Source organism: Triturus cristatus, chromosome 2_1, assembly GCF_964204655.1.
Source record: "Triturus cristatus chromosome 2_1, aTriCri1.1, whole genome shotgun sequence".
Lineage (NCBI taxonomy): Eukaryota > Metazoa > Chordata > Amphibia > Caudata > Salamandridae > Triturus > Triturus cristatus.
The window spans coordinates 68,227,781-68,251,552 of record NC_140581.1 but is presented as its reverse complement, the minus strand read 5'-3'; the positions used below and the strand labels follow the sequence as shown (position 1 = coordinate 68,251,552).

At 43.7% G+C, this 23,772-nt stretch overlaps 1 protein-coding gene across 2 annotated transcripts in view; it reads right to left on the bottom strand.

Annotated features, from left to right (window-relative positions):
- Positions 1-23,772, bottom strand: part of LOC146863752 (uncharacterized) — a 151,106-nt gene that overhangs the window by 112,037 nt on the left and 15,297 nt on the right. The window contains exon 2 of one of the 2 annotated variants that reach the window (XM_085640676.1): positions 19,756-19,890. The exons of the other annotated variant lie outside the window; for it this stretch is intronic. The gene's annotated coding sequence lies outside the window, so the exon portion shown is untranslated. The remainder of the gene's footprint in view (positions 1-19,755; positions 19,891-23,772) is intronic. 2 annotated transcript variants of the gene reach the window in all.

Here is a 23,772-nt window from a genome sequence, read left to right as displayed (position 1 = left end):
ACAGGTACAAACCATCCGTTGCGAACGGTTGTAGAAGATGGAGCTTCCTGAACTACGACGGGTTAACGTCATAAATGTGCACAAGACAAAACTATATGACATATTATACAGTAAATGTTTTCTAATGCAATGTACTCTGACACTTCTAATTGTTTTAATAACTTTGGTAGGCGGAATTATTTTTGGTATTCAGTTGATCTTTACACCTGTTACATCTACAGTATCTCCCCATGCTCCTGTTTCTCCGACTGTTGTTTCTCTTCATTCTTTCCATCCTTTTCCTGCCCACGAGCAAGCTCAACGCTCTGAGTTTATAAATAACACTTTCATTCAGCTCTTGCACCAACATCAACTAGTGGTTAACACAACAAACTGCTGGGTGTGTGGCTTGATACCACATACCATGGACAAGGGCATCCCTTATCTGGTTCTGCCCTTTAGTTATAATGGATCATTCTGGGCATTTCAGACCATGTTCGCTTATGCCCTAGAGACCTATCCTCCGCGACCTCCGCGTTCCACTCGGTATAACTCTGCTAATAGAGCCTTGGTAAAAGGAATCACTGACATGGTTAGAGATGTCAATAATACTCTGTTCATTCCCAAGGATGAATTGCGAGTTTACATGGGTTGGAATGTTACGGAATATGGCATTACTCTGGTTGAGAACAAACGTAAAAGCTCAACTCCGATCTGGGTCGTACCCCACCAAGGTCAAGTCTGTTTGCAAGGAAATGGGAGGAATCCGAAAGCTCGACTAGGGAAAAGTGACTGTATCGAAACATATGTTTTCCCGTCACAGTCTTCCCCTGCATTCTTAGCTGCTAAGGGTACCTATTTTGTTTGCCAAGACAGAGCATACACATGGCTGCCTGCTGACTTCTCAGGCTCATGTTACATCGCTCAACTGTTACTTTTTATTTATTTATTTATTTATTTATTTTGGCATTTATAAAGCGCGAACGAATACCCGTAGGCGTCTCGGCATACACTGCTGCACCGGACTATCACAAAACTAGAGTTGTGAGAGGTGTTTTCAGTAAAGAAGATACTGCTGGCCAAGAGGCAGGAGACTTTTTCAAAGGTTTCCTCCCATTCTGGGGGCCTATGGCCAACAGTAGAAACTTACGTCAACTAACACGAGTAGTTGAATCCACTATCACCGAAACTGCGGGTGCCCTTAGTAACCTGACATCTGAGCTTCAAGCGGATCGCCTCATGACGTTACAGAACCATATGGTTCTTGATGTGTTACTTGCAGATCGAGGTGGAGTATGTAAGATGATCCAATCAAGTTGCTGTGTTTTTATTCCAGATAATGCGCCAACAGTATACAAGGCCATCTCTAAGTTACATAAGATTTCTGACTCTATTCATGTAGAGGAAGGTGACTGGTCATTAATGGGATGGTTCTGGAGCCTGTTGTCTGCGTGGGGATGGAAGGTTCTGATAGTCACTGGTGTTGCGTTGGTATTTTTATTTTCGTGCTGTCTCATTGTTCAGTGTGGTCCTGCCTTATGTAATCTCTGCATTTCTACATGCGTAAGAAGACCACCTGTTTTTAGAGATACGCCACGGGATAGAGTAATGCTTCAACAACACATCAGTGACCTGATGAACATAGAAATGGACTCTGACATAGAGTGAGTTATTGCCTATGTAAGGGCAAAAGGACGGTCTGAGGTTCTGTAGCGATCCGAACCCGTGAATTCGGTATCGTAGTACTGACACGATTTCGCTACCAATGAACCGCAAATGATCCATTATAGGCATAGCAGTGTTTTCGCTGCGCAACTAGCATGAATTCACTGAGAAATAGGGCATTCTGTTGTAAAGTCATGGCATCCATTTTAGTTACGGCATCCATTTTGTTTCTTGCCCTCACATAGTCAATGAACGGACGATGACCCCGGCAGAGTCACCTTGTTAAAGACACGTAAGCTCGAGCCCGAGAAAGGCTGACGCTGCATGACTAGGCAGAATCAAGCTGCCTCCCTTGCCTGAGGCCAGTCCTGCTATACTGGTTCTCGTGTCCGTTGTCCTGACTGAAAGGCCGAAGACGGTAGCCATGCCCGTTTATGATCCATAAACACCTCTTATCCTACTTTTCAATCCTTTGCACCTGGCTCTGCTCCTCTCCTTCTGGGCTTTTACAATGGGGAGGTTACGATTTTTATGATGGGGAGGATCAGGCAAAGAATGGAAAACTGTCGAGAGGACCTGATCGAATACCGAAAACCTACAACTAATTATTGTTTGATGTCTATTTACTGTTTGTTTGGGATACTGGGTTGGGCATGAGAAATATTTGTGTAATGTTGCCTAAAGACATTTTTCGTGTATTTAAAGAACAACCCACTTAATGCAATTCGAACAGTCTCGTAGATTCTGCCTCTGTGTGGTTCCTATGATTTCTGTGTCCCTGCAGTAAAAAAACCTTGGTCTTTGACGCCACCATCGAGAAGCCCGTGTCTCTTTTTATTTGTGCACCGGGACAGGAGGAACTCAGGGGTCTTCGGGTGTTGTTTCCCTGACACCTCTGGACTCTTAAAAGTCCAGAACCTCACTGGTCCTCGCAGTCCCGGTAGTTGTAGAGTCCTGGCTGAAACAGCGTCCCCTTTGCCTGCAGAAAAGCGTCCCCACGAGGGTAGAGCAGCCTCCGGTTCAGAAATAGCCCAGGTAGGTAAAATCCAATGTTCGAGCCTGCGAACCCACAAAGTATGTGGCTCCAGGTACCAAGCCCAGGAAAATGTCGCACTTGAGAGGCCGACAACTCACTGCAGGAATTGTAAGCGGGGTCAGTCAGAATTGTAAACGGCAGTACAGTCAAAGTCGAGTGTGACACCAGATGGCAGCCAAAGAAAAGCACATTGTCACTCACCACCCGAACACAAATCAGTGTCCACTGGTCTCCAATATGTTGAGACAACTATCCTCAGAGAACGTTTAGAGACCCACATCGGTTGACGATGATAACCACCACGACCCTTCATCATCCGCAGCGCTGCTCCTTTTTACGTTTCAAAAATGGACACTTAGAACCTTTTCTGCTGTATACCACATAATGGATTCCTATGGAAGGAAATACAAGTTACTAGTAAGTACGCTTAGAATTACTTTTCAGGGTCAGTGCTGGGCTAAAAGATGCAGCCCTGGGTTCTCTCCTGATAACAGGTGAGTGAATTGGAATTCGTCGTTCGGCTGATTTTAGAGGAATATTTGTAAGTTTCAAAAATGGACACTTAGAAACTTTTCTGCTGAAAACCACACAATGGATTCCTATGGAAGGAAATACAAGTTACTGGTAAGTACGCTTAGAATTTTTTTTCAGGGTCAGTGCTGGGCTAAAAGATGCAGCCCTGAGTTCTCTCCTGAAAAACAGGTGAGTAAATCGGAATTCGTAGTTCGGCTGATTTTAGAGGAATATTTGTACAATGGTAAAGGAAGGGGGCTGGGCCTGAGGTGACATGTGCAAACACGCCCTGTGGCGTGTTTTAAGTTGGGGAATTAATTCCTCTTCAATCATGCGGTCCCCTGGGGGCTAACTAGCCCACGAGGTACCTTCAGTATGCGTCAGGGAGCTGCGTTGCAGAGCAGTGTTCAGAGGCCAAGCCCCTTTTTACAACACTCTGCAAAGCAGCTCCGTGGTGCTTCCTGGAGGTACCTGGTGGGCTAGTTGGCCCCTAGGGGACCTCTGGATTGAAGAGGAATTAATTCCCCAACTTATACGCGCCACAGGGCGTGTTTGCACATATATCACCTCAGGCCCCGCCCCCTACCTTCACCACTGTGCAAATGCGCCCATGACGTGTTTTAAGTTGGGGAATTAAGTCCCCTTGAATCCTGAGGTCCCCTGGCAGCCAACTTGCCCACCAGGTACATTCAGTATGCGCCAGGGCGCTGCGTTGCAGAGAGGTGTTCAGAGGCCACGCCCCTTTTTACAACACTCTGCAATGCAGCTCCGTGGCGCTTACTGGAGGCACCTGGTGGGCTAGTTGGCCCCCAGGAGACCTCTGGATTGAAGAGGAATTAATTCTCCAACTTAAAACGCGCCACAGGACATGTTTGCAGACATGTCACCTCAGGACTCGCCCCCTTCCTTCACCATTGTGCAAATGCGCCCTGTGGCGAGTTTAAGCTGAGGAATTAATTCCCCTTCAATCTTGAGGGTCCCTGGGGGCCAACTAGCCCACCAGGTACCTCCAGTATGCGCCAGGGAGCTGCATTGCAGAGAGGTGTTCAGAGGCCACGCCCCTTTTTACACCTCTCTGCAACGCAGATCTATGGTGCTTACTGGAGGTACCTAGTGGGCTAGTTTGACCCTAGGGACCCTCAGGATTCAAGGGGACTTAATCTCCCAACTTAAAATGCGCCATAGGGCGCGTTTACACACTGGTGAAGGGAGGGGATGGGGCTTGAGGTCACGTGTGCAAACACGCCCTGTGGTGCGTTTTAAGATGGGGAAAAAATTCCTCTTCAATCCTGAGGGACCCTGGGGGACAAGTAGCCCACCAGGTGCTTCCAGGAAGTGCCACTGCGCTGCGTTGAAGAGAGGTGGTGCAGGCCGTGCGCCTTTTTACATCTCTCTGCTATGCAGCTCTGTGGCGCATACTGGATGTACCTAGTGGGCTAGTTGGACTCTACGGACCCTCAAGATTGAAGGGGAATTATTTCCCCAACTTCAAATGCACCACAGGGCGTGTTTGCACAGTGGTGAAGGGAGGGGATGGTGTAGGAAAGTGGCTCTATATACGCTGGACCGAAGTAAAATCAGCCGAACTACGAATTCTGATTTACTCACCTGTTATCAGGAGAGACTTCAGTGCTGCATCTTTAAGCCCAGTACTGATCCTGAAAAGTAATTCTAACCGTACTTACCAGTAACTTGAATTTCATTCCATAGGCTAATATTGACTGGTTTCACTTGGAAATTGTTCTAAGTGTGGAGTTTTGGAACTTACAAATATTCCTCTAAAATCAGCCGAACTACAAATTCCGATTTACTCACATGTCATCAGGAGAGACCTCAGTGCTGCATGTTTAAGCCCAGTACTGATCCTGAAAAATAATTCTAAGCGTACTTACCAGTAACTTGTATTTCCTTCAATAGAAATCCATTGTGTGGTTTTCAGCAGAAAAGTTTCTAAGTGTCGATTTTTGGAACGTACAAATATTCCTCTAAAATCAGCAGAACTACAAAATCCGATTTACTCACCTGTTATCAGGACAGAACCCAGTGCTGCATCTTTTAGCCCAGCACTGACCCTGAAACATTATTCTAAGCATACTTACCAGTAACTTGTATTTCCTTCCTTAGGAATCCATTGTGTGGTTATCAGCAGAAAAGTTTCTAAGTGTCGATTTTTGGAACGTACAAAAATTCCTCTAAAATCAGCCGAACTACGAATTCCGATTTACTCACCTGTTATCAGGAGAGACCTCAGTGCTGCATCTTTAAGCCCAGTACTGATCCTGAAAAGTAATTCTTACCGTACTTACCAGTAACTTGAATTTCATTCTTAGGCTAACATTGACTGGTTTCACTTGGAAAATCTTCCAAGTGTGGAGTTTTGGAACTTACAAATATTTCTCTAAAATCAGCCGAACTACGAATTCCGATTTACTCACCTGATATCAGGAGAGACCTTAGTGCTGCATGTTTAAGCCCAGTACTGATCCTGAAAAGTTATTCTAAGCGTACTTACCAGTAACTTGTATTTCCTTCCACAGAAATTTATTGTGTGGTTTTCAGCAGAAAAGTTTCAAAGTGTCGATTTTTGGAATGTACAAATATTCCTCTAAAATCACCCGAACTACGAATTCAGATTTACTCACCGGTTATCAGGAGATACCTCAGTGCTGCATGTTTAAGCCCAGTACTGATCCTGAAAAGTAATTCTAACCATACTAACAAGTAACTTGAATTTCCTTCCATAGGCTAACATTAACTGGTTTCACTTGGAAAATCTTCCAAGTGTGGAGTTTTGGAACTTACAAATATTTCTCTAAAATCAGCCGAACTACGAATTCCGATTTACTCACCTGATATCAGGAGAGACCTTAGTGCTGCATGTTTAAGCCCAGTACTGATCCTGAAAAGTTATTCTAAGCGTACTTACCAGTAACTTGTATTTCCTTCCACAGAAATTTATTGTGTGGTTTTCAGCAGAAAAGTTTCAAAGTGTCGATTTTTGGAATGTACAAATATTCCTCTAAAATCACCCGAACTACGAATTCAGATTTACTCACCGGTTATCAGGAGATACCTCAGTGCTGCATGTTTAAGCCCAGTACTGATCCTGAAAAGTAATTCTAACCATACTAACAAGTAACTTGAATTTCCTTCCATAGGCTAACATTAACTGGTTTCACTTGGAAATTCTTCTAAGTGTGGAGTTTTGGAACTTACAAATATTCCTCTAAAATCAGCCGAACTACGAATTCCGATTTACTCACCTGTTATCAGGAGAGAACCCAGTGCTGCATCTTTTAGCCCAGCACTGACCCTGAAAAGTAATTCTAAACGTACTTACCAGTAACTTGTGTTTCTTTCCATAGGAATCCATTGTGTGGTTTTCAGCAGAAAAGTTTCTAAGTGTGAAGTTTTGGAACTTACAAATATTCCTCTAAAATCAGCCGAACTACAAATTCTGATTTACTCACCTGTTATAAGGAGAGAACACAGTGCTGCATCTTTTAGCCCAGCACTGACCGTGAAAAGTAATTCTAAGTGTACTTACCAGTAACTTGTATTTCCTTCAAAGGAATCCATTGTGTGGTTTTCAGCAGAAAAGTTTCAAAGTGTGGAGTTTTGGAATGTACAAAAATTCCTCTAAAATCAGCTGAACTACGAATTCCGATTTACTCACCTGTTATCAGGAGAGACCTCAGTGCTGCATGTTTAAGCCCAGTACTGATCCTGAAAAGTAATTCTGGGCGTACTTACTAGTAACTTGTATTTCCTTCCATAGAAATCCATTGTGTGGTTTTCAGCAGAAAAGTTTCTAAGTGTCGATTTTTGGAACATACAAATATTCCTCTAAAATCAGCAGAACTACGAATTCCGATTTACTCACCTGTTATCAGGAGAGAACCCAGTGCTGCATCTTTTAGCCCAGTACTGACCCTGAAAAGTAATTGTAAGCGTACTTACCAGTAACTTGTAGTTCCATCCTTAGGAATCCATTGTGTGGTTTCACTTGGAAAATCGTCCAAGTGTGGAGTTTTGGAACTTACAAATATTTCTCTAAAATCAGCCAAACTACTAATTGCGATTTACTCACCTGTTATCAGGAGAGACCTCAGTGCTGCATGTTTAAGCCCAGCACTGACACTGAAAAGTAATTCTAAGCGTACTTACCAGTGACTTGGATTTCCTTCCAAAGGAATCCATTGTCTGGTTTTCAGCAGAAAAGTTTCAAAGTGTGGAGTTTTGGAACGTATAAAAATTCCTCTAAAATCAGCCGAACTACGAATTCCGATTTACTCACCTGTTATCAGGAGAGACCTCATCGCTGCATCTTTAAGCCCAGTACTGATCCTGAAAAGTAATTCTAACCGTACTTACCAGTAACTTGAATTTCATTCCATAGGCTAACATTGACTGGTTTCACTTGGAAATTCTTCTAAGTGTGGAGTTTTGGAACGTACAAATATTCCTCTAAAATCAGCCGAACTACGAATTCCGATTTACTCACAAGTTATCAGGACAGACCTCAGTGCTGCATCTTTGAGCCCAGTACTGATATTGAAAAGTAATTCTAACCGCACTTACCAGTAACTTGTATTTCCTTCCATACAAATCCATTGTGTGGTTTTCAGCAGAAAAGTTTCTAAGTGTCGATTTTTGGAACGTACAAATATGCCTCTAAAATCAGCCGAACTACGAATTCCGATTTACTCACCTGTTATCAGGAGAGACCTCAATGCTCCATGTTTAAGCCCAGTACTGATCCTGAAAAGTAATTCTAACCGCACTTACCAGTAAGTTGTATTTCCTTCCATACAAATCCATTGTGTTGTTTTCAGCAGAAAAGTTTCTAATTGTCGATTTTTGTAATGTACAAATATTCCTCTAAAATCAGCAGAACTATGAATTCTGATTTACTCACCTGTTATCAGGAGAGACCTCAGTGCTGTATGTTTAAGCATAGTACTGATCCTGAAAAGTAATTCTAACCGCACTTACCAGTAACGTGAATTTCCTTCCATAGGATTAAATTGCCTCCCACCCCTGTTACTGATTAGTAGTACTTCCGTGAGTCATTGAGCTGACGAGCTCGTGGATGAAGCACCCGCATGCCTGTGAGAGGTACCTGACCTGAGAAAGATGTTGGCAGCCTACTTAACAAACCCCAAATTTCAAAGACTGTAATCTCTACTGATGATGGTTAAAGAACCAGAAACACGTGTCTAGAGATCTGCACTATCTGCGCCAACTGTGGCAAAACAATCAACACTCTTGAAGCAAGCAAGTAACCAAAACTGCATTTACCAAAATGCCAGGGGTGATCCTTGCTGGGAGGTGAAGCGGTGTGCTTCCACCCCTGTTCCTGTTTAATAGTACTCCCATGAGTCATTGAGCTGATGAGATCATGGATGAAGCATCCGCATGCCTGTGAGAGCTACCTTACTTGAGAAAGATGCTGGCAGCCTACTCAGCAAACCCCAAATTTCAAAGACTGTAATCTCTACTGATGATGGTTAAAGAACCACAAACACGTGTCTAGAGATCAGCACTATCTGCGCCATCTGTGGCGAAACAATCGAACACTCTTGAAGAAAGCAAGTAACTGAAACCGGCATTTACCACAATGCCAGGGGAGAACCTTGCTGGGAGGTGAAGCGGTGTGCTCCCACCCCTGTTCCTGTTTAATAGTACTTCCATGAGTCATTGAGCTGACGAGCTCGTGGATGAAGCACCCGGTTGCCTGTGAGAGATACCTGACCTGAGAAAGATGTTGGCAGCCTACTAAGCAAACCCCATTTTTTAAAGAATATAATCTCTACCTATCAAAGTTAAAAAAACTGAACCACGAGTCTAGATATCAGCACTATCTGTGCCAACTGTGGCAAAACACTCGAACAGTCTTGATGCAAGCAAGTAACCAAAACTGCATTTACCACAATGCCAGAGGCGAACATTGCTGGGAGGTGAAGCGGTGTGCTCCCACCCCTGTTCCTGTTTAATAGTTCTCCCTTGAATCATTAAGATGGCGAGCTCATGGATGAAGCACCCGGATGCCTGTGAGACGTACCTGACCTGAGAAAGATGTTGGCAGCCTACTCAACAAACCCCATATTTGAAAGACTGGAATCTCTACTGCTTACGGTTAAAGAACCAGAAACACGTGTCTAGAGATCAGCACTATCTGCGCCAACTGTGGCGAAACACTCGAACACTCTTGAAGAAAGCAAGTAACTGAAACTGCATTTACCACAATGCCAGGGGCGAACCTTGCTGGGAGGTGAAGCGGTGTGCTCCCACCCCTGTTCCTGTTTAATAGTACTCTCATGAGTCATTGAGCTGACGAGGTCGTGGATGAAGCACCCGCATGCCTGTGAGATGTACCTGACCTGAGAAAGATGTTGGCAGCCTACTCAGCAAATCCCACATTTGAAAGACTGTAATCTCTACTGATGATGTGTACAGAACCAGAAACACGTGTCTAGAGATCAGCACTATCTGTGCCAACTGTGGCGAAACACTCGAACACACTTGAAACAAGCAAGTAACTGAAACTGCATTTACCACAATGCCAGGGGCGAATCATGCTGGGAGGTGAAGCGGTGTGCTCCCACCCCTTTTCCTGTTTAATAGTACTCCCATGAGTCATTGAGCTGACATGCTCGTGGATGAAGCATCCGCATGCCTGTGAGAAGTACCTGACCTGAAAAAGATGTTGGCAGCCTACTCGCAAACACCACATTTGAAAGACTGTAATCTCTACTGATGACGTTTAAAGAACCAGAAACACGTGTCTAGAGATCAGCACTATCTGTGCCAACTGTGGCGAAACACTTGAACACTCTTGAAGCAAGCAAGTAACTAAAACTGCATTTACCAGAATGCCATGGGCAAACCTTGCTGGGAGGTGAAGCAGTGTGCTCCCAGCCCTGTTCCTGCTTAATTGTATTCCCATGAGTCATTGAGCTGACAAGCTTGTGGATGAAGTACCTGCATGCCTGTGAGAGGTACCTGACCTGAGAAAGATGTTGGCAGCCTACTCAGCAAACCCCACATTTGAAAGAGTGTAAACTCTATTGATGACGGTTAAAGAACCAGAAATACGTGTCTAGCTATCAGCACTATCTGCGTCAACTGTGGCGAAACACTCGAACACTCTTGAAGCAAGCAAGTAACTGAAACTGCAATTACCACAATGTCAGGGGCGAACCTTGCTGGGAGGTGAAGCGGTGTGCTCCCAAACCCTGTTCCTCTGTAATAGTACTCCCGTGCATCTTTGAGCTGACGAGCTCGTGGATGAAGCACCCGCATGCCTGTGAGAGGTACCTGACCTGAGAAAGATGTTGGCAGCCTACTCAGCAAACCCGACATTTGAAAGAGTGTAATCTATATTGATGACAGTTAAAGAACCAGAAACACGTGTCTAGAGATCAGCACTATCTGTGCCAACTGTGGCGAAACACTTGAACACTCTGGAAGCAAGCAAGTAACTGAAACTGCATTTACCACAATGCCAGGGGCGAACCTTGCTGGGAGGTGAAGCGGTGTGCTCCCACCCCAGTTCTTGTTTAATAGTACTCCCATGAGTCATTGAGCTGACGATCTCTTGGATGAAGCACCCGCATGCCTGTGAGAGGTACCTGACCTGAGAAAAATGTTGGCAGCCTACTCAGCAAACCCCACATTTGAAAGACTGTAATCTCGACTGATGATGGTTAAAGAACCAGAAATACGTGTCTAGATATCAGCACTATATGCACCAACTGTGGCGAAACACTCGAACACTCTTGAAGCAAGCAAGTAACTGAAACTGCAATTAACAGAATGCCATGGGCGAACCTTGCTGGGAGGTGAAGCGGTGTGGTCCCACCCCTGTTCCTGCGTAATAGTATTCCTAAGAGTCATTGAACTGACAAGCTCGTGGAGGAAGCACCCGCATGCCTGTGAGAGGTACCTGACCTGAGAAAGATGTTGGGAGCATACTCAGAAAACCCCACATTTGAAAGACTGTAAGCTCTACTGATGATGGTTAAAGAACCAGAAACACGTGTCTAGCTATCAGCACTTTCTGCGTCAACTGTGGCGAAACACTCGAACACTCTTGAAGCAAGCAAGTAACTGAAACTGCAATTACCACAATGTCAGGGGCGAACCTTGCTGGGAAGTGAAGCGGTGTGCTCCCAAACCCTGTTCCTGTTTAATAGTACTCCCATGAGTCATTGAGCTGACGAGCTTGTGGATGAAGCACCCGCATGCCTGTGAGAGGTACCTGACCTTAGAAAGATGTTTGCAGCCTACTCAGCAAACCCCACATTTGAAAGACTGTAATCTCTATAGATGACGGCTAAAGAACCAGAAACACGTGTCTAGAGACCAGCACTATCTGCGCCAACTGTGGCAAAACACTCGAACACCCTTGAAGCAAGCAACTGAAACTGCATTTACCACAATGCCAGGGGCGAACCTTGCTGGGAGGTGAAGTGGTGTGCTCCCACCCCTGTTCCTGTTTAATAGTACTCCCATGAGTAATTGAGCTGATGAGCTCATGGATGAAGCACCCGCATGCCTGTGAGAGGTACCTGACCTGAGAAAGATGTTGGCAGCCTACTAAGCAAACCCCACATTTGAAAGACTGTAATCTCTACTGATGACGTTTAAAGAACTAAAAACACATGTCTAGAGATCAGCACTATCTGCGCCAACTGTGGCGAAACACTCGAACACTCTTGAAGCAAGCAAGTAACTGAAACTGCATTTACCACAATGCCAGGGGTGAACCTTGCTGGGAGGGGAAGCAGTGTGCTCCCACCCCTGTTCCTGTTTAATAGTACTCCCATGAGTCATTGAGCTCATGAGCTCATGGATGAAGCACCCGCATGCCTGTGAGAGGTACCTGACCTGAGAAAGATGTTGGCAGCCTACTCAGCAAACTCCACATTTGAAAGACTGTAATCTCTACTGATGGTGGTTAAAGAACCAGAAACACGTGTCTAGAGATCAGCACTATCTGTGCCAACTGTGGCGAAACACTCGAACACTCGTGAAGCAAGCAAGTAACTGAAACTGCAATTACCACAATGTCAGGGGCGAACCTTGGTGGGAGGTGAAGTGGTGTGCTCCCACCCCTGTTCCTGTTTAATAGTACTCCTGTGAGTCATTGAGCTGACAAGCTCGTGGATGAAGCACCCGCATGCCTGTGAGAGGTACCAGACCTGATAAAGATGTTGGCAGCCTACTCAGCAAACCCCAAATTTTAATGACTGTAATCTCTAGTGATGACAGTTAAAGAACCAGAAACACATGTCTAGAGATCAGCACTATCTGCGCCAACTGTGGCGAAACACTCAAACACTCTTGAAGCAAGCAAGTAACTGAAACTGCATTTACCACAATGCCAGAGGCGAACATTGCTGGGAGGTGAAGCGGTGTGCTCCCACCCCTGTTTCTGTTTAATAGTTCTCCCATGAGTCATTGAGCTGATGAGCTGGTGGATGAAGCACCCGCATGCCTGTGAGAGGTACCTGACCTGAGAAAGATGTGGGCAGCCTACTCAGCAAACCCCAGATTTCAAAGATTGTAATCTCTACTGATGGCGGTTAAAGAACCAGAAACACATGTCTAGAGATCAGCACTATCTGCGCCAACTGTGACGAAACACTCAAACACTCTTGAAGCAAGCAAGTAACCGAAACTGCATTTACCACAATGCCAGGGGCGAACCTTGCTGGGAGGTGAAGCAGTGTGCTACCACCCCTGTTCCTGTTTAATTGTACTCCAGTGCTGCATCTCTGAGCCCAGTACTGATCCTGAAAAGTAATTCTAACCATAGTTACCAGTAACTTGAATTTCCTTCCATAGGCTAACATTGACTGGTTTAACTTGGAAATTTTTCTGTGTGTGCAGTTTTGGAACTTTAAAATATTCATCTAAAATCAGCCGCATTACAAATTCCGATTTACTCACCTGTTATCAGGAGAGACCTCAGTGCTGCATCTTTCAGCCCAGTACTGATTCTGAAAAGTAATTCTAACACTTATAAATACATCCAGGCACTCTCCTTGCAGTACTCTAATCATTCAGTCAGTATGCAAGTACTCATGCAGCGAGCCAGGCATTAGCACATGGACTGCCTCAAACCCCTATCCACTTTGCATGCAGTATCCTAACTAACCAACACACTTATAGTTCTGCACTTATACATTAAACAACAAAAAAACAATATTTCAGTTTAAATATTTTAAAAAACATTTTTATTTCCATTCATGTTAAAAATATATAATAAAATTAAATAATTAAAATATGTAAAAATAAACAGTTAAAAAACTGTAAAAATCAGTATAAAAAATACATATAACTATTATAACATTTAAAAATTATCATTTAAAAAACCTTCGAAATTCACTGAAAAAAACATAGGTTTCAGACGTGTTATAGTTAGGAATTAGCATGTAAAAAACCTTACAAATTCACTGAAAAAACCATAGGTTTCAGGGCTATTATACTTCATCCGTTATAGTTAGTTGTACTCACTATAACTCGCGCGACCGCAATCCACTGCTGATGACGTCACATATTACATCACTCATGACATGGTCAGTGACATCACTCATGACATCACTGATGACATCTCAAATGACATCACTGATGACATCACTGATGACATCATCCAGTGAATATGTGTCTTTCTGAAAAATAAATATTTTTTATAGATGTATATCTAAAGGTTAATGGAAGAATAAATGGGTAAATAAGTGTCTAAATGGATGTTTTTTTTGTAAAATTAATTGTCTAACTGACTTATTAACAGTCAGTGATGTAATATGTGACGTCATCAGCAATGGATTGCGGTCGCGTGAGTTATAGTTAGCTGAACTAACTATAACGGGGGAATTTCAATGGTTTTGTACGAGTGAAATGTCCAGCTAACTATAACGTGTGAGACCTATGTTTTTTTCAGTGAATTTGCTTGAGGATGCTTGTTACCAGTCCAGTGAGGACCTGGCTTGGCAGTTCGGGCTGGACTGTTCCCATGAGGCACAGGGTCAAGACTGATTTGCATATGGCTGGGTTCAAACTGGAATGGCATGGTGAGCAAAAAAACAATGGCTTTAGGCCCAGATCTCTGTAATGGGGTGAATGTATGACATTGTTCTGCATTCTGTCCATCAATTGTTGTTTTTGCATTTGTCACCCCGAGTGGGACGGGTATGCTCAGACATGAGTCCCGTGCTCTCCATGCCACTGGAATCAAGCTATCCTGGCTGAAGAGGGGTGAAACCCCGAAACCGGTCCTAGGATGCTTGTTTCCAGTCCAGTGAGGACCTGGCTTGGCAGTTCGGGCTGGACTGTTCCCATGAGACACAGGGTCAAGACTGATTTGCATATGGCTGGGTTCAAACTGGAATGGCATGGTGAGCAAACCAACGATGGATTTAGGGCCAGATCTCTGTCCTGGGGTGAATATATGACATTGTTCTGCATTCTGTCCATCAATTGTTGTTTTTGCATTTATCATTCATGACATGGTCAGTGACATCACTGATGGCATCACTGATGTACTCACTCTCTACTACTCTCTACTACATACTCTCTACTACTCACTCTCTACTACTTTCTACTACTCACTCTCAACTACTCACTCTCTACTACTCTCTCTCTGCTACTCACTCTCTACTACTCTCTACTATTCGCTCTCTACTACTCAATCTCTACTACTCTCTACTACTCTCTCTTTACTTCTCACTCGCTACTACGCTTTACTACTCACTCTCTACTACTCACTCTCTACAACTCTTTACTACTCACTCTACTTCTCACTCTCTACTACTTTCTACTACTCTCTACTACTCACTCTCTACTACTCACTCTCTACTACTCTCTACTACTACTCTCTACTACTCACTCTCCACTACTCACTCTCTACTACTCTCTAGTATTCGCTCTCTACTACTCAATCTCTACTACTCTCTACTACTCTCTCTCTACTACTCACTCGCTACTACGCTCTACTACTCACTCCCTACTACTCACTCTCTACTACTCTCTACTACTCACTACCACTCACTCTCTGCTAATCTACTACTCAATCTCTACTACTCTCTACTACTCTCTCTACTACTCATTCTCTACTACTCACTCTACTACTCTCTAATACTCACTCTCTACTACTCTCTCTCTACTACTCTCTCTCTACTACTCACTCTCTACTACTCTCTACTACTCACTCTCCACTACTCACTCTCTACTACTTGCTCTTTACTACTTTCTACTACTCACTCTCTACTACTCACTCTCTACCACTCTACTACTCTCTACTACACTCTCTACTACTTACTCTCAACTACTCACTCTCTACTACTCACTCTCTACTACTCTACTACTCTCTACTACTCACTCTCTACTGCACTCTACTCCTCACTTTACTACTCTACTTCTCTCTACCACTCACTCTCTACTACTCTCTCTCTACTACTCACTCTCTACTACTCACTCTCTACTACTCACTCTACTACTCTCTACTGCTCACTATCTACTACTCTCTCTTCACTACTCACTCTCTACTACTCTTTACTACTCACTCTCTACTACTCACTCTCTAGTACTCTCTACTACTCACTCTCCACTACTCACTCACTACTACTCGCTCTCAACTACTCTCTACTACTCACTCTACTACTCACTCTACTACTCTCTACTACTCTCTCTACTTCTCACTCTCTACTACTCTCTCTACTACACACTCTCTTCTACTCTCAACTACTCACTCTCTACTAATCAACTACTCTCGAAAACTCTCTCTACTACTCACTCTCTACTACTCTCTACTACTCACTCTCTACTACTCTGTCTCTACTACTCACTCTCTACTACTCACTCTCTACTACTCTCTACTAATCACTCTCTACTACTCTCTCTCTACTACTACTCACTCTCTACTACTCACTCGACTACTCACTCCACTACTCACTCTCTACTACTCACGCTCTACTACTCTCTACTGCTCACTCTCTAATACTCTCTCTCTACTACTCTCTACTACTCTCTACTACTCACTCTACTACTCACTCTCTACTACTCTCTACTACTCACTCTCTACTACTCTCTCTCTACTACTTTCTACTACTCTCTCTCTACTACTCACTCTCTACTACTCTCTACTACTCATTCTCTACTACTCACTCTCTACTACTCCCTACTACTCTCTCTCTACTACTCTCTACTACTCACTCTACTTCTCACTCTCTACCACTTTCTACTACTCTCTAATACTCACTCTCTACTACTCACTCTCTACTACTCTCTACTACTCGCTCTCTACCACTCACTCTCTACTACTCACTCTAATCAATCTCTACTTTCTATTACTCACTCTCTACTCTCTACCTCTCTACCTCTCTCTACCTCTCTCTCTAATACTCTCTACCTCTCTACCTCTCTATCTCTACCTCTCTACCTCTACCTCTCTACCTCTACCTCTCTACCTCTACACCTCTACTTCTACACCTTTACCTCTCTACCTCTCTCTACACGCACACATATGCATATATATATGCATATGCATTTATATATATATGTATGTGTATATTATATATATACATACATATGTAAACGTATATATAATCTGCATTTCTATATAAATACAAATATAAATGCATGCATACATATACATGTTATGTACATGAAAGTTTGAAAAACACTAATACAAGCAATGTTAAAAAGTAGGCCTGGGCTAAATTTCCGTTCCGCTCGCGGAAATTGCGATAATGTGACATTTTCGCATTCCGCGGAGAGCGCGAAAATGTCAAAATTTCCGCATTCCACAGCTTAGCGATAATTTGTTTCTTGCTCGTGTTGTAAAATAATACATTCTCGCGCGCGCGCGATCGCCTTACCTGAATCTCCGTGTTCGACGACAAGTTTTCCCCATCCGGTCGCGTTCTCCAGGAGTTGTTGGATTGTTGGATTGTTGGTAGCGACAGTTCGCGCCCGCAGTAATGTCATTGGTCGCGCGATCACCACGAGAGGAGTGAAAACAAGATGGTCGCACCCGCGAGCAACCGCATGGGTAAGTTGGCGAGCCGCGACCACGCAGAAAATACCGCGAACGGGCGGGAAAAAAACTTCTGCATCTTCGCGATATTTCCACGTGTTTGCGGAGATTTTTAAAATTTTTGCGATAATTTGCGAAAGTCACTTTCGCAAATTCCGCCCACCCCTACTAAAAAGCCACCTAATTACAAACAGAATTGCTTTAACTTAAACCAGGATGAGACCTATTGCATTTTCAATGCTTGTTTACTTTGGTTCCATCAAGAAGGCATTCAGATGTGTCACACATTTGCCATACATTCTGAATGTTAGCACTCTAGTTGCTCATTAGATCACTGTAGTAAAGATACTGCTCACCAGGGAAGTCTGCTGCTGGTATTGAAAGTGCATGTTTCAGTCTGCATGTCAGAGTTTTTAAATGAATTAGAAGAGGATACTCACTCTCTACTATTCTCTACTACTCACTCTTTACTACCCACTCTCTACTACTCTCTACTACTCGCTCTCTACTACTCTCTACTACTCACTCTCCACTACTCACTCTCTACTACTCGCGCTCTACTACTCTCTACTAATCACTCTCTACTACTCACTCTCTATTACTCTACTACTCTCCACTACTCTCTCTACTAATCACTCTCTACTGCTCACTCTCTATTATTCTACTACTCTCTACTACTCTCTCTACTAATCACTCTCTACTACTCACTCTCTATTACTCTACTACTCTTTACTACTCTCTTTTCGACTCAGTCTCTACTACTCTCTAATACTCACTCTACTATTCTCTACTACTCTCTACCACTCACTCACTATTACTTTACTACTCACTCTCTACTACTCTCTCTCTATTACTCACTCTCTACTACTCACTCTAGTACTCTCTACTACTCACTCTCTAGTACCCTCTCTCTACTACTCCCTCTCTACTACTCACTCTCTACTACTCGCTCTCTTCTACTCTCTACTACTCACTCTCCACTACTCACTCTCTACTACTCGCTCTCTACTACTCTCTACTACTCATTCTCTACTACTCACTCTCTACTATTCTACTACTCTCTGCTACACTCTCTACTACTCATTCTCTACTACTCTCTACTACTCACTCTCTACTATTCACTCTCTACTACTCGCTCTTTACTACTCTCTACTACTCACTCTCCACTACTCACTCTCTACTACTCGCTCTCTACTAATATGTACTACTCACTCTACTACTCACTCTCTACTACTCTACTACTCTCTACTTCTTTCTCTACTACTTGCTCTCTATTACTTTCTATTACTCACTCTACTACTCACTCTCTAATACTCCCTACTCCTCACTCTACTACTCACTTTCTACTACTCACTCTCTACTACTCCACTACTCTCTACTACTCACTCTCTACTACTCACTCTCTACTACTCTACTACTCCCTACTACTCTCTTTCTACTACTCACTCTTTACTACTCACTCTCTACTACTTTCTACTACTCCCTACTACTCTCTCTCTACTACTCTCTCTCTACTACTCACTCTACTACTCACTCTACTACTCACTCTCTACTACTCTCTCTCTACTACTTACTCTCTACTACACTCGCTCTACTACTCTCTACTGCTCACTCTACTACTCACTCTCTACTACTCACTCTCTACTACTCCCTACTACTAACTCTCTACTACTCCCTCTCTACTACTCTCTACTACTTTCTCTCTGCTACTCACTCTCTACTACTCTCTACTACTCATGCTCTACTACTTACTCTCTTCTACTCTCTACTACCCACTGTCTACTATTCTCTACTACTCACTCTCTACTACCCACTCTCTACTACTCTCTACTACTCACTCTCTACTACTCTCTACCACTCACTCTCTACTACTCACTCTACTAGTCAAAATGAGCCCTAAATATGCTATGGCAAAATTAACCCCCTCATTGTGTTCCTTTGCAAATTAAATGTTTTAAGTGTTACCACTTTATTCCAATCAAGATGGCTTCAGGTGTGCCATACTTTTGTCATAAGTAAGACTGTTAGCGCTCTAGTTGTTCTTTGGGACATTCTGTCATTGGGCTGTACTTGGGCTACATCTGGGTGATATTTGTGCTACATTTGGGCTCTTTTGTGTCTGGTGGCCATCTTGGGAGACTTATTTGTTATGAAGTTTCCTAATTTTCTCATTTACTACAGTCTCCTCAGTTGGAAATGCGTTCAGTTTTTTACTTTGATTCCATCCAGAAGGCATTCAGATGTGTCACACATTTGCCATAATTTTAGAGTGTTAGCACTCTAGTTGCTCATTAGATCACTGTAGTAAAGCTACTGCTCACCAGGGAAGTCTGGTGCTGGTATTGAAAGTGCATGTTTCAGTCTGCAAGTCAGAATTTTTTAATGAAATAGAAGAGGATTTGAGAAGTCACTCAAAATGCGCCCTGACTTATCTTTTTTTCAGCACTAATCATACTTTCTACGGCAAAATGAACCCCCTCATTTTGTTACTTTTTAAAATAAATGTTTTAAGAGTTACCACTTGATTCCAATAAAGATGGCTTCAGGTGTGCCATACGTTTGTCATACGTAGGACTGTTAGCGCTCTAGTTGTTCTTTAGAACACTCTGGGAAGCTGCAGTAGAACAAAAAGGAATCAACCGACAGGCTGCTCCTGTTGAAATAAAACAGGAAGATATTTGAGATCTCACTTAAAAAATGTCCTAATTTTTCTTTCTACAGCACTAACCATAATTTCTAGGACAAAATGAACTCCCCCATTGTATTCCTTTTTTAAATAAATGTTTTAAGTGTTACCAGTATATTCCAATCAAGATGGCTTAAGGTGTGCCATACTTTTGTCATAAGTAAGGCTGTTAGCGCTCCTGTTGTTCTTTAGAACACTCTGAGAAGCTGCATTAGAACATAAAGACATCAAATGACAGTCTCTGCCCTTGTTGGATGTACATGTTTTACTGAGAATGGTAGACTTCATTCTCAGTCAGTCAGTCAGTCAAAAGCTTTTATTTCGGCATAATGCCATAAAAAGACATAAATAATTCTGTACAATAAAACACAATTAAATCACATATACATAGAGTGCAAGCCATAAAAACATTAAAACTTTATGCTAAAAAATTTGCACAGAGAAACAAGATAAATTATTTCCACAAGAAGCCAATTGTTGGAACTGTGACCAAAACCCCAAATAATCTCAGAACACCGGCAGATTCTAGAATTACAATAATAATAATACTGGAATCAAAAGGGTTATGGGACAATGATCATCTTTTTGGACCTGGTGAGCCACATGGAAAAAAGAAATTTGGCCATCGCAAAGACTATCAATGGGGTGGTATCTTATTTTAAAATTCTAAAGACTAGCTGGTAGTCCCTAAGGCCCCTAGACTTACATAGCTGAATAATCCATTTCTTCCTAGCCTTGATATAAAGGGGACAAAAAAGAACAACATGCATCTCGGTTTCACAAGTATCAATACAAGCAGGACACATGCTTGAACGATCAGATGCGTTAGACCATCTATAAGTGAAGGCCCTCAAAGGTAACGAACTGTGACGAAACTGGATGTAGAGTTTCTTTGCCAGGGGGGGTTGGATAGCATCCAGGAAGGTTTCGTACTGGGGGCTGGACTTAATGTCCAAAAAGGTGTCAGTGAGCCTACCCAGAGAAGAATGTAATAACATTTCCTTCCAATAGAGACACAAGGCCTCACTCAAGGATTTCTTGGATAATGTGCCGCTTGTCTCTTCCGGGGCGGTCCAAAGGTCCCCCTTCCCTATGGCATAACACAAGGTCTTAACGTAAGTTAACCAGGGAATCTTATTCAGTTTCCCCCTTGTCAATATATCGGCCAGGTCAAGCCTATAGCTTGCAAGCTCAGGTGTTGACCAAAGTCGTCTCCAAAACAGGAGAGGGCGATTCAGGGCAATTTCTTCTATAGGAACTAAGCCTAAATCCCATCTCAAAGGGATTAGGGGGGTACTTGCAGGTAGTTTCAGTAGACGCCTGATAAAGGAGTTCTCAATTACCGCTAAAGAAGCAGGAGTAGAATACCCCCAAAGCTCAGCGCCATATAGCGTGCCCCCTCTTGCTTGGGATTTATAGATTTCCATGGGGGGGGCCAAAGGTTTGGAAGAAGTGTTATTAAAAACCTTCAGTAAACCCCCCACTGATTGAGCTAGCTTCAGGTTTGCCTTTGCCATGTGAGACCCCCATTTCATTTTATCATTGAGGGTCACCCCTAGATAGTCAAAGGTAGCAACCCTATCTAGTTCTACATCTCCCATCTTAGGGTGGGGACAGTTAATTGACTTGGGACTAAAAACCATAAATTTTGTTTTGGATAGGTTCAGTTCCAAATCCCTTTTTTCACAGAAAGAGCAAAAGGCCTCCAATGTGCGCTGGACGCCCATGAAAGATTTAGATAACAAGAGCGTGTCATCCGCGAACATAAGGGCCGGTATCCTACGCCCCGCGAGGATAGGAGAATCCAAATTAGCGGAGCGCAGGAGATGCTCAATCATCCCATTGATAAAAAGGGAGAAAAGGGTGGGGGCCAGGACACAACCCTGCCGCACACCCTTTTCAACCGGAAAAGGCCCTGAAATTTCCCCACATCTCCCATATCTCACCCTTGCATAGGTGCCTTGGTGTAGGCGTTTGAATAGATGACAAAGGTAGGGGGGAACACCCATCTCCAATAACAAAAACCACAGTTTTTCCCTTTGGACCATATCGAATGCGGAGCGAAGGTCCACAAAGATCAAATAAAGATTACCAGCTCCCATACTGACTGTCTTCCAATAGATCAACTGAAGCCTAAACAGTTGGTCGATGGTAGAAACCTTTGCTCGGAACCCTGCCTGGAGCGATGTTAAAATTTGGTGATCCTCCATCCAGGACTGCAACCTTGTTAAAAGGACTCGGGCAAACAGCTTCTGCAGGACGTCAATCAAACTAATGGGGCGGTAGTTGACTGGGTCCAGGGGGGAGGATTTTTTATGTATGGGTATTATTTCTGCTCCCAACCAGGTATCCGGGATCTCAAGGCCCTGCAAAATGGCATTGAAGTATACCAAAATGTAAGGGGCCCAAATATTTGGTTCACTTCTAAACAGATCACCGGGGATCCTGTCAAGCCCCGGAGCATTCCCTGCAGCTAAGGTGCTAAGAGCCAACTCTATTTCTGAGAGGGAGAAAGAACGACTCGCAGAGTCTTCTTGGTCCTTCTGGTTCAATGGAGTAGCATTAGGCGGGGTTACCAGAACAGATCCTACCCAGGGGACACTTAAAGAGTATAGGGGTTTGAAATGGGCGAGCCAGACCTCCTCACTAAGGCTAGGAATGATAGCGGGGCTACAAGCTGCTGAACCAGTTCGAACAATGTTCCAGAAGGCCCTCGAGTCATGAACTGCTAGTGCTTGTTTCATGTTTTGCCACCTAAGATCCTCCCACTCCGATTTTGCCTCCTTAATCAAATTTTTATAAAAGGCCCTTGAAACCTGGATACTCGACAGTGTGCCGTTTTTTACCTCCTTAATCAGGGCAGTCTTGGCCAGCCTGCAGGAACTATTGTACCAATGCTCAGGCCTTGGGGCCCGTGGCCTTGAAACAGACGCACTATAGAAAAAACCGGCCAGGCCACCGAGGAGTTCCTTATGGATGTTTTGGAGATCAAGGAGATGGTTCTGTTCAATATCCCCGTTGGGGCTCAATAGGAGGGAAACCGCCTCCAGGGAATGAGTAACACTACTATATAAGGCTGCAAGCTTTATTTCATCGGTCACAACCCTTGCCCACCTAATCCGTCTACCACCTGCAGCTAAAACCAAGTTCTCACTATTATGTGGCGGCTGGCCGAGTAGGCTTGCACTGCCACCAATATTACTTATCAACTCTAGTGACAGTAGGTTATGATCACTATCGACCCGCGGAATAACAGAAAATGTTGCTAGATAGCCCCAAAATTCCACGTTCACCAAGATATAGTCGATAGTTGAACAACTCCCGGGTCTATTGAAGGTGAAAGCTCCCGGTATGTCGGGGCACAATCTACCATTACAAGCCCTCAAGGAGTGTGCAATAGCTAACTTATTGATCTCGAGGGCTAGAGGGAGGAGACGCTTGGCCGGGTAGATGGTAGGGACAGGGATTTTATAGTTTTCGTCCTCATCACAGGTAAGGGGAGGGATCCCGAGGAGAGGTTCGTAGTGGCAGTAATTTGTGCGACGCAGGAGGAAGGGAGTGTAGTACCTCATCGAAAGCTCCCAAAATCGACAACCCCAGCTGTGCCGGATAGGGGCGTAAGTAAACGTTTAGGACTACCAGCGAATATCCGGCAGGGAAGGTAAGTAACAGGCACAAGATATCAGGGGATTTTGTATCAATTGATTTTACAGAGCAACCTAAATGGGTTGCAACCCAAATAACTAACCCCCCCGATGGTCTACCCCTTGCGCCTTGAACCGCGGGAATAGAATAAGTTGCGTAACCCACCCTCGCTGGACTGTACCGGAGCCAAGTTTCTTGAAATAA